Source organism: Anas acuta, chromosome 3 (assembly GCF_963932015.1).
Source record: "Anas acuta chromosome 3, bAnaAcu1.1, whole genome shotgun sequence".
In the NCBI taxonomy this organism is placed as follows: Eukaryota; Metazoa; Chordata; class Aves; order Anseriformes; family Anatidae; genus Anas; species Anas acuta.
In genome coordinates, this window is record NC_088981.1 from 85,889,751 (window position 1) to 85,902,081 (window position 12,331).

General features: G+C 36.9%; 2 long non-coding RNA genes across 4 annotated transcripts in view; one reads left to right on the forward strand and one right to left on the reverse strand.

Moving 5' to 3' along the window:
• The window catches only part of LOC137854577 (uncharacterized), an 86,501-nt gene that overhangs the window by 35,121 nt on the left and 39,049 nt on the right, over positions 1–12,331 (reverse strand). The window contains exon 3 of the long non-coding RNA XR_011095254.1: positions 4,114–4,218. This is a non-coding gene — a long non-coding RNA (uncharacterized lncRNA). The remainder of the gene's footprint in view (positions 1–4,113; positions 4,219–12,331) is intronic.
• The window catches only part of LOC137854575 (uncharacterized), a 48,165-nt gene that overhangs the window by 18,104 nt on the left and 17,730 nt on the right, over positions 1–12,331 (forward strand). Inside the window, exons 1-2 of one of the 3 annotated variants that reach the window (XR_011095251.1) lie at positions 8,687–9,527; positions 11,107–11,231. This is a non-coding gene — a long non-coding RNA (uncharacterized lncRNA). Of the gene's footprint in view, positions 1–8,686; positions 9,528–9,944; positions 11,029–11,106; positions 11,232–12,331 lie in introns of those variants that run through there. The other 2 variants (XR_011095250.1, XR_011095249.1) reach the window with 2 other exon arrangements.

Sequence of the window (12,331 nt, forward strand, 5' to 3'; positions counted from 1 at the left end):
TTAACCCATGAGACATGATGGGGCATTGCAAAAAACCTGTATTAAAGCTTCAGGAAGTTCCTGAAGTGTGGAAGACAGCTTTCTGACTTAGCTGGTTAGTGAGCCTAACAAGGAGGTGTCCTGCTAGATCTGCTGTTCACGAACAGAGAAGGACTGGTGGGAGACGTGGTGGTCAGGAGCTGTCTTGGGCAGAGTGACCACAAAATGGTAGAGATCTCTATTTTTGGTGAAGTCAGGAGGGGGGTCAGCAAAACTGCTGCCTTGCACTTCCAGAGGACAGACTTTGAGCTGTTCAAGATGCTGGTAGGGAAGGTCCCTCGGAAATCAGTCCTGAAGGGCAGAGGGGTCCAGGAAGGCTGGATGCAAATCGAGAAGGAAGTCTTAAAGGAGCAGGAGCAGGCTGTCCCCTTGTGCCATAAGTTGAGCTGGTGGGGAAGAAGACTGATGTGGCTGAATGGGGAACTTTTGCTGAGTGTCCAGGAGAAAAAGAGAGTTCATGTCTAGTGGAAGAAGGGACAGGTAACTTAGGGAGAGTGCAAGGAAGTTGCCAGCATATGCAGAGAAAAAATCTGGAAGGCTGAAGCCCTGCACAAGCTCAAATTGGCCACTATGGTAAAAGACAACAAAAAAAAGTTTTTACAAATATATTAATGGCAAGAGGAGGGCCAAGGAGAATCTTCACCCTTTACTGGATGCAGGAGAACATGACTACCAAGGATAACAAAAAGGCTGAGGTTCTTAATGCCTTCTTTACATCTGTCTTTACTATTCCAGGACCAGATGACCTTGGAGGTCTTTTCCGATCATTAAGATTCTATGATTTTATGAAAGCTACTGATTTGAGATCCTGGATCAAGATTCAGTTCAATAATAAGACACCTTAATCTAAGAATCTACATATAAATATTCCACTGACATCATAATTGCCTAAGTTCCCATTAAAGAAAATGAAGATCAGTGATAGATAATGACATAGATGAAACTATAATGGAACCTAGAGAGCTTTTAGCCGACCAGCCACAAAGTGTCTACCTTAGGATAAGGTGAATTTCTTCCTAAGTGCCTTGACTAGTTTCCAGTGACAATAACAGGAATTCTGACATTGGCCTTGCCTGTAGATAGCCACAGGTAAATGCTTACAATTTTAAGTATGTTGATACAGAATCAAATTCTGTTTCTAATAGTTCATCAACTGAATTTTTCTCTTAGCTACCTTTAGTGTACTGATCTGACATTCGGTTCAGTCAAATTGTGACACCCAGTGCCATTTCAGATATTCCAGGTATCCCTGATATCATAACTTCCTGCACTGTACAGATGATTAAGGCATCTTTATGGAGCATCATGTAGTACTACCTGTCTAAGTTTAGGTGGCTGAATAGTATGCTTGGTCTCCAGAAACCATAACATAAACTTGTTCTTTCAGTTATTCTCACCTAGGCTCCTAGAGTTATTTCAGATGCTGTGTGAAAAATGTCTCATGCATCCATGTTGGATTTCAGATGTGAGATCTATGAGAGATCCTTATCTCTTGTAGCAGAGGAGGAACAGCCAGAAGCCAGTCAATAGCCTCAATATCTTGGGGATTTTCAGAGCCCTGGAACACCGCTAATTCCCATATAGTTATCTATATGTAGAATATCCAGAGCTGAGTTTCACTGTATGTCTTAAAAGCAAAATAAAAAATAAGAAACTGACACTGAGTATTCTTTGATTCAGAGGCAAATTTATTTAATTTGGGGGCTAGAACATAGAATATTTTGCTTTAAAAATTAGGGCACTTCAAGTATTATTTGATTATGCAGTTTTTTCTACTGTCAGTACTGTTTCAGATACTCCTTGATTTTACACTATGATCTATGATCTTTTTTGATCTTTTTTTTTTTTTTTTTTTTCCTCTGTTTTAATTTTCTAATTTTGCACTGTAGGTTGTAGTCATTATTTTTAATTCCTCCTATAAAAAAGCAAAGAACACTGTTTAACTCCTGATAGGCAAAGCTGGTAAGGTCTTTTTCCTTCCTTCCTTCCTTCCTTCCTTCCTTCCTTCCTTCCTTCCTTCCTTCCTTCCTTCCTTCCTTCCTTCCTTCCTTCCTTCCTTCCTTCCTTCCTTCCTTCCTTCCTTCCTTCCTTCCTTCCTTCCTTCCTTCCTTCCTTCTTTCCTTCCTTCCTTCCTTCCTTCCTTCCCTTCTTTCTCTCTCTTTCTTTTTTTTTTTTCCTTAACAAATAATAAAAAAAAACAAACACAAAAAAAGCAACAACACCAAAAACACCCCTAAAAATATGGGCTGTGCAGGTGTGCGTGTTGCTTTTGGTTCATGAACAAAGCACAGGAAATTCACAAACATGAATTATTGTGAAAGTTATGATTTCAATGTTAAAAGTACGAAAAGCTTACATGTTTATATTTTCTTCTTTAATGTTGATATTAGATACTGTGGAAACTTCAGTTGTAGAAAGACTGAATTTAAGATGCCATTCCCAGAATGCCAGAAGGGACAACCTAATGATTTACTTTGATGTCCTGTATCACCTAAGCCATAAGACTTCTCTACTTTTAACTACAGCATAACTGTCATTAATATGCCTTATCTTGTTCACAAGGACTCATAATTTTTAGTAAAGCACTACTCTGGTAAATTATCTTCAAAGATAAAATGCCTCTCAAACAAACCTCCAACATTTTCATAAGATAAATTTATGTAAATTTACTGAACTGGGACTGTTGTGATGCTGCAGGTTTCTCTGAAATTGATTCTTCTACTGAGAAATGTTGTTTCATATAAATGTTTCTATGGAAGTGACACTAATTTTCTTTTAAATGAAGGGTATTAATGTCTTCAAATTTTTCATTGTAAAACATTGTTTCCAATCCTCCAGTCACTGTTCTGTCTTTTCTCTGTGTTATATGAGGTATCAACATCTTTCTTCAAATGTGGACATACAATTGTCTGTAATATTCTATTTTAACTCATACCTATGCCAGATGCTTATGTAAAATAGCCTCTCTGCTAGCACTCTGTTGAGAGATGGAACACTGTAAATATTCCCTGTTTATAAAGGCAAGAATCATGTTAATTCTTAATGACACATCATCAGAATTTCTCTAAGTCATCATTTGCATCTCTAGGTAGAATCTATTATTCTATAATCATGGTCTCCAACTTTGACTTGTGACTGTTTTTCAGTGTTTTCCTGTGCCTGTTTACCTGCAGTCCAACAAATCCTGTTACACCAACCCAATACAACTATGTTGATCTTCAGCACTTAACTAATCTTGCCATCTTTTGTTCCTAGCACTGACAATAAGCTGAAGATCCTTCATTGCTCTGGTCTCACTGCTCATATAATAAACCTGTCTGGTGCATGCACATTTTCTTTTTGCCATATTCCTTTTAAAAACACAGATTTATAGCTAGCCACTTATATATTCTGCATGTGTATATGAGAGCACATACATGTACATGGACACACATACACATAGACAAACACATCTCCTCATTCTAATTGCTGACTGTTAGTGACTGTTGATTTCAGTCCTAGCATGAAAGTAACAATTCTGTGAAGTCGAACTGATATATGAGTTGTGGCTCTTTGTGTACTATTTCCTTTCCAGTGTATACCTGCTTTGTCTCAATGAAGCAAAAAGGTCTTTTTTAGAAAATAACTCTCGTTTTGGTTCCATAGGATATAATTAACATTTGTGGATAAGGAGATGTGAAACATGATTTCATGTTTTGAGTTATGGCCTTCAACCTAAAACCCTAGTGATTTACATTCATCTTCAGAAAATAGGATCTCTGGTTCATGGAATAGCCATATTTTTGAAGGAATTGGGGATCAAATGCAGATGACAGTGCAGTATTGGTAGTACTGGTAACTTATTGGATATTGGTAGCTTTTGCTAAGGCAGCAGTGGAAAAAAAAAAAAAAAAAAAAAGAAAAAGCTGAACAAAGCAATGAGATTTAAGTACCTAAAACAATGTTATGGTAGGTCACTAATTTTATGGCAAAGGTTCATATCCAGATTTGGTTTAAAATTGTATTGTACCTATTAAATGATATCAGTTTTACCTCATCATTTACTCCATTTTAGTAAAAGTATAGGTCATTTACCAAATGCAGAAAAGTTCCTGCAGATGTTCAGGGAACCTCCTGGGCAAACGCAACCACTTCACAGTGCATTTCAATACTTGACAGAAATTCTTCATAGAGCAGAATCTGAAGAAAAAATTGTATCCTTTTGAAACTGAGCCAGAGGAACAGAATTTACTTATATGAATTAAAATCCTACTCCTTCAGATGTTACCAACTCAGCATGAGGGCACATTACACACACACTAAGAGATGCAATTACAGATTCAAAGGGAAAAGAGTTGCTTTCTGAATTGTCAGTGTTGCTTCCTGTTGTATGCACGATATTCCTTTGAGATTTCTGATCCCATTCCTAACCAGACCCAGTCCTGCTGAATTTATGAGATCTGACAGAAACACAGTTTGAGTGGCATATCTGCAAGTTATTAATATAAACTGCAGAAAATACATGTATCTAGTTGCCAATAGTGTGGGCAACTCCTTCATTTCACTCTAATAGTTATTTCATACATTTTCCAGTAAGCATATAGGTGTTTCTGTAGTATGACTTGTTCCTAAACCTGAAATAAATACCACCTTATTAATAATCGCTAAAGTGCTTTCAGTTTGTGATGCAGTATTCTGACTGCTACTAGTGGATGGACTGGTATTTTGAATGGGCTGGATCACCATCTGTCTTGTATGCTATGATGCTAAATAGCTCTGTCCATTTGTAACAAGCTATTGAATTGCTGTTTGAATTCTAAAGGAGTTGAAGAATCTTGTGGTTTTCACTTCAGAAAATTTAGGTTATCTAAGCTACTCTACTGAGCCATGTGGGTACAATAACTCCATTACTGGTGCAGCATGTCTATATTTTAAGTTATTATAGCCTTATTATCTGTTTTCTCATCAACTCTACTAATACCAAGCTGAGACTAAGAAGCCTTCCTCTATAACCTGAATGTTTTCAATACTGCAACAGAAGAGTTTGCCTAAAAGACAAAGGCTTTAAGTGACTGGAGTAGCTTTACCTTGAAATAAGAAAAACAGTGTTGAAAATGGGTAAATCTCTATTTTGTAAAATCTTATATTGCACTTTCAACATTGAAGAATGTATTTCAACACCTTAGAAACAGGAATTTTGGTTGTTGTTGTTATGGCAATATTGAAATCACTAAGTGTTAGAATGTAGTAAGTATATTGCAACAGAATCACAGAAATATTATTTTCCTTGTTCCCTAGTTTTTGCTTCTCTAAAATGTGCAAAAAAATATTTTACGTTGGCCTTGTTGATCAGTAAAGCTACAGTATTGTGCATTATTTTGTTTAAATATTTTCACAGATCCGATACAAATCTGTGTATAAGGAGGCCAGAATTAGTTTTAGAAGCCTATGTAAATTCAGTGGAAATAAATGAGTCTTAAACTAATCAAATGTTTGAATGTATCCTGTCTTAATTTTGCCAGGGCTGGATAAACATCTATGGTGGTTTTACTCAGGTGGGCAGCCAAGCTCCACCACAACTACTCTCTCATTTCCCCTTCTCAAAGGGAAAGGGGACAAAATATAATGAAAAGGACAGGGAGATCACTCACCAATTATTGTCATGGGCAAAACAGACTCAGCATAGAGAGATTAGTAAAATGTATTGCTTATTACTGACAAGATAAAGAAGTGAAAAACAAAGGAAAGAAAACAAAACCACCTACCCCCCACCCACCCTCTTTCATCTCCTCCCCCTGAGTGACACAGGAGAACAGGGGAATGGGGATTGCAATCGGTCTATTGCACCTTTTCTCCACCACTCCTTCACAGTCACTCTCTGTCCTGCCCCAATACGGGGTCCCTCCCCACGGATGCCATCCTTCCCGAACTGAGCCTGCAGGGGCTGCCCACAGGCAGCAGCTCTTCAAGAACTGCTCCCACATGGCTCTGTACCACGGGGTCCATCAGTCAGGAGCAAACTGCTCCAGCACAGGTCCCCCACAGGTGGCAGCTCCCCCCAGACCTGCTCCTGCGTGGGCTCCTCTCCATGGGCTGCAGCTCCAGCCCAGGGCCTGCTCCTGTGGGGGCTCTCCATGGGCCGCAGCCTCCTCCAGGCCACATCCACCTGCTCCACTGGGGGCTCCTCTACAGGCTGCAGCATGGAGATCTCCTCCATGTGGGACCCATGGGCTGCAGGGGGACAGCTTGCTCCAACAGGGGCCTCTCTACAGGATGTAGGGAAACTTCTGCTTCGTGCCTGGAGCACCTCCTGCCCTCCTTCTGCACTGACCTGTGTGTCTGCAGGGCTGTTTGTCACTCCTCACTCCCAGTTGCTGTTGTGCAGCAGTTTTTTTTCCCCTTCTTAAATCTGCTCTTACAGAGCAACATGGCTTATTGGCTCAGCTCTAGGCAGCAGCGGATCTCTTTGGAGCCATCTGAAAATGGCCCTTATCTAACATGGGGCAGCTTCTGGATTATTCTCACAGAAGAACCTCTGCAGTACCCTGCTACCAAAACCTTTCCATGTAAATCCACAATAATATCTCATTGCCTTCTACAGCCAACAAGGAGAAATCAGCATCACCAGAGAATGATTCGGCACACACAAGAACTGTAAAGATAAGCAGGAGGAATCTGAGTCCCAGTCAAAGTGCGTGGACAAAATTAAATTATTTTAAATTATGCTATTGGTTAAGCAGTGAGACTCAAGGCATGGTAGTTTCCAATACAAGTTAAAATGACAAGGAGATGTTAGTGATTATGTATCTAAAATAATGGACAACTTCAGTCATCAAAAGTAATGATGGGCAAATGAAAGCAGTAGGAAGAAAACGTCTACGTAGAGGACTTCAGCAATAGAAACATCTCAAGCTGCACATCTACAAAAGCATTTTATGTTTGAACATCCCTGAAAAATTTTGAGAAGAGGCTGCTTTACTTCTTGAAAACAAGGAGGAAAATTTGGAGCAGAGGTGTGGATGTGGTGAAAACTTGCTGTTGAAGCAATGACCATTCGATGATCATTGAAAGTAAAGCAACTGGAAAGCTTGAGAAAACCCTGAGAAAAAAAAACTCAAGTAGTTAAAAGTATGAGAAGGAAATGACAGACCTAGATAGGGTGCATGGAATTTGCTTTTTGAAAAAGTTCATGTCATTCCTTTTCCTGTCTCACTGTGACATGAGTCTATATTTATGGCTCCTTGCTGTTTAGATAATGTCGTGGAGTACTGCGTAACCTCTCCGCTTTGAAGGTAAAAGAGAGACAGAAAGATAGAAAAATGGGGGCATGTGTATAAATGCTGAGTTTCTCTGAATGATATTTTATAAACCTTTCTTAACAGGTGCATTACAGGAAAGATGACAAAACATACAATTGGTGACATGTAATTTCTTATAATTTGAGTGGTTTCATGTTTAGATAAAGCTTAGTTCATACTTACCAAAGAGGAAAAAGCACATGTATTTCATTCATACATTCCAGCTGAAAGAGGTTATCAAGCTTATTTCAGCTGACTTGATATTTTGTCCTGATTTGTGACTCATTTTAAGTTGGAAACTTGCATATGTGGCACTTAGAATGATCTTGAAGGACAAACTTATGAGAGAATGGAATGGGTGACTAGTGATCGGGTACCCTGTCTTTGAATTATCCCATAGGATTTGCCAGTGGTTAAAAATATCAAACTATATGCTACATTTAATGGACTTCACCTTATCAAGAGGTCTGCTGCATACAAAAATCTGTTTCGTGAAGAAATAATATTCAAGAGCAATGCACTGTGAGTAATTTCCCTTTAAAGTTTTTCCATGGAGAAAATACAATTCATCAAATGTCAAACCATTGTAAGGGTAAATAAACAAGCACATTTAGAGCAAAGAACAGTCTTGATGGCTCAAAGCATACATGGATGGTAAAAGCCTTACAATTGTGTTATAAACAGAAAAAAAAATGCTTCTAATAAAAACTTGGAGAGTTTCATACTTGTCTGCTTGGTGAGTGAAAAGAATATGTCCAATTCAGGAGCTGATTTCAGCCAAAAACTTTCTTATAAAATTAAACTTGCAAAGCTGGAAATAAACTTTTTGTAAAAGGAAATAGAAACAAGTTATTTTAAGTTCAACAGGTACCTTTAAAGTGAGAAGACTGCATTGGAAAGGAAACCGACACATTCTTTTGTACAACATCCGTCACTTGTTTGTACTGATGCATAACATTTCTTGATCAATGAGTGTGTCTTCTATGTTCATCAGACAGAAAAATAGTAAATATATACAATCCTTTGCATTCAGTAAATTTTTATTTCTAGACTGTGATATCAACATCTGCTCCGTGAAAGAATAGTGTTTTGTATTCAGTTTAAGATTTTTGTTATAAGCAAAATAATAGTGTTGCAATTTAAACTACAAATAAGCATGGAAGAAATGACATCACTGTGTTTTGAAATCAACTTCTCTCGGTTTCCATATTCAACTTCTTTCCATATTAAGCTAAGTCAGTTTGTAAGCTAGAGGGTGAATATTCTGTAATACCATGCCTGCAAACTGTACTTACAACCCCAAAATCTAGCATATTTTCTCTCTCTTTCATCCTCATGTAATAAATCTTTTTTACTGTTCATTGGGGCATAGTTAACAAATTGTTAGATGTAGGAACAGAAGGGAATATAGGTTACTTTTCTGTAAACAGGCTCAGTGACAGTGCTGAAAACTTGTTTTCTTATAGGAAAGTACATATAGAAAATAGATGGGTGTATTGCATATCTTAGATAGGAAGAGGTACTTTCATTATGTATTAGCCTACAAAGATATTTTCTTGTGCTTATCAAGCTCAAGAACCATTGCTTGGAAAATCAGCATGGTTCAGTGTTAGAAATTATGGACATCTGAATAACAGAATTAGTATTTGGCAACATATGTCCATTATCTACTTGAAAAGATTATTGGCAAAAGAAACAGGAACACTTTATTAACAAACAGCTTTCTGGAAAGAAACTTAACAGCTATAGCCTTCTCAGTGAGAGTACTAACACACTTTGTTTCAAACAATGTATCATCGAGTTACTATTTGTATGAATATTTCTGTTTGACTGGGTTTTAGCATGTATGAATGGTGCCAGACTGGGAGCTCTGGAAACCAAGTTTATTTATCCAAAGAAAGCCTACAGCCTCAGCAACTGCAGCAAGAACCAGTGTTCACCTCCTCACACTGAGAGCCTGTTCTACAGAACTACTAATAAAGTCAGAAAATAGGTCAGCTTCCACGTACATTAGCCTTTGGCCTCTCCGCAGAGGCTGCCAACAAGAATGCCAATTAATGACAGCTGTGTTGGACATTTGTTGACTGGGAACAAAACTGAGATTGCAGATTCCTTTCACGCAGCCTACCAAGCACCCATCAAATAGCAATTGCTTTTTGACCTTGGACAAGATTAGAAGAATTTTCCAATGAGGAAAACTTCTCAAATGGGGTAGGCTGATCAGTAGGAAGAAAAAAATATTTTTCCTCTTTGAAGGAACAAGTTCCTTTTATAAAGATTAACCAAAAATATGTTTATTTACAGAAAAAAAAAAGTATGTAGGTATGTCTGGGAAATCTGTTCTGTGTGACAGAAAGGTTGTTTTCTTAAAATTATTTGATTCATTATTCATGCAAATTTTATTAAAAATCTTGTTTGTTTCGAAAGGGATTTTTTTTTTCAAGAATATTTTGCACAACAATTTTTTTTTTTTTGTGTTGGATTGAAAATTTTAGTTTGAAACAATTGAAATTGTGTTATATCAGAATGCAACAGAAGCTCTACAAATGATTTAAAATATCATTTTCTGAGAAGGCAGGCAGCAATTAATTGCCTGAGGAATTTTCAGGACCCTTAAAATGTGTACTCAGCACAGTACTACTTAGGTGAAATATTAAGTGTGGAGTTTAAAAAGATTTTCTTTAAATTATGCTTAAACATATTTGTAATCAAATGATATCTAAAAATACTGCTGACTTCAAGGAGTCTTCAGTGGGGCCAGCATCTATCCACATTCTCAGCAAAGTTGTATCTCTGATGCTGTAGTTATTACTTCACATATGAATTCCTACCGATGCACAGACATAAAGTGTAGTTATTACTAGTGCTTTGGAATCAGATATTTAAAAAATTGATTGGTGTTAATATTTGTCCCTTAACAAGACACCTTCCTAAAACATGGCGTAGCAATATGTTGTTTTGAAAGTCTAAGACTAAGACTTTTTCTAAGTCTAAGACAGACAAACACATTACAAAGCAAACTCTAGGGGAGAAAAAGAAATGACAAAGTTGACTATTTCGGAAGTGCAGTTCTGACTACTTGGAAACTTAACAATTCCATACCATCTCCAAGACAGTGGGTTATATTCAGTCACTTGCTGGAGATCCAAATCCTTATGCCCTAAATCAAGAGCATGATCAACACCATTCCCTGGGGAGAAAGTACAGACATGGCCAAGAGAAAGGAAGTCCTTACAGAATTACATCACGGAGTTTCCTCATTCATTTGCCCCTCTGGAACAAATGGGGTTGCTGATAAATGACAGTTCCCAGAATATTCTCTGAGACTTCTGCAAATTCACCACAGTCCCTGGGGTGATCAGAAACTCATAAAATCACTTGTCATTCTTGTATTCAACTTAATCTAACTAAATAAAAGCACAAGTATTGGGAGGTTACCTTATTTTTACAGATATTCATCACAAATGTCTTGTTTTCCAAGGAAGTGGAAAAGTGTGGTCAACTCACCACATCTGCTGGGCAATCCAGGCATGAGGAAACAGTCCCATGCCAAGAGATTCTTTCTAGGTTAAAGGACTATTCTGATTAATGCAGGAGAATTCTTGTGTACAGCTGAGGGAGAAATATTGAGTCAATAATATTATGCCAGATGCATTCATTAACATCAGTGTATATTATGCTTCAAAAAGATCCTAAGAATTCACAGATGCCTGTAAATATATGAGTCTAGTACAGGAAGGTTGCTTCTATTTTCTATAGACATTAATTAACAGAAATCTTCTCCTTCCAGAAAACAGTTCATTCCTCTAAAAATGGACAGAGCAATAAGACTGAACAGTGAAGAAGGAAACTGCCAGAAAGATGAATTCCAAGAGTGTGAAGTATGCCTCTTGAATCTACTCACTAGAACATTAGGTAAATTGGTGCCGAAACATTTTTGGCTGGAAAATTGATTCTTCATCTACAGAAGACACTTTTGCTAGCATCATGACTATGCAATAACTAGCTTTCTGTTTCTATTCTTATGTTCGTGCTACATTTGACTGAATGCTTTTTTTCCCTGTATCAAAAAGATGCAGTATCTATTGCACTAGTTCAATTTTAATGTCTCCCATTTAACCAATAGAGAAAGAAAATATAGAAAAATTAACATGTTATTTTATGATGGCAACTAAATAATAACTAACTGACAGATGTCATAGTCTTTTTGATGATTTTGGTTAACTAAATAATAAGTAATCGACAGATGGCGTAGACTTTTTGATGATTTTTCTTCACGTTACAATTTTAGACACTATCAGATCTCTCTATATGATGACAATACCACCACCAACAAAGAAGAATAACATGAAAAAGTACCCTCAATTGCAAAGACGATGTTTGTATATTGCTCTAACATGTGTTGGATTAGGAATGAATGTATACTAAATTCAGGATAAAAATCTGACAATAAGAATTTTAGACTGATAAAAAAAATCTTAATGGGTTTATTAGGATACAAGTTATTGATCACTAGATATCTAATGCTGGATTTACTGAAAGCAGTAGATGTTTTACTGTTTTTAAAATGATATTGCTACCTTCTTCTGGCTCTTTCAAGGAATCTTACATTTTTTTCTCTTTAATGACAGCTTCCAATTTTAGCAATACATAAAACACAAAAAGGAAAAAAAAATGATAAAAATACATTATAACCTTCACAAACAACACTGAATGTAATGGCTTAGCCAGCAAATACACCCTTATCATGAAATTCATCACAATAAGTAATTAATAAATTTTTACATGTGTTCAGTTATATGATTGTGTATATATATATATAAATAAAAATCAGAGGTTATTCTCTTAAATGTTCCTATTGTCATGAAGCAAGGAAAATTTTGACATGGCCATGAAGCCCTGAATTAAATTAGGGGATTTTGTAAATTTGGAAATAGTCTGTGCTAATCTAACTAAAATTTGTCCTAACCATCCTTTTTGCTTACAATGCTTTGACAGCTTAGACTTGGATTCAT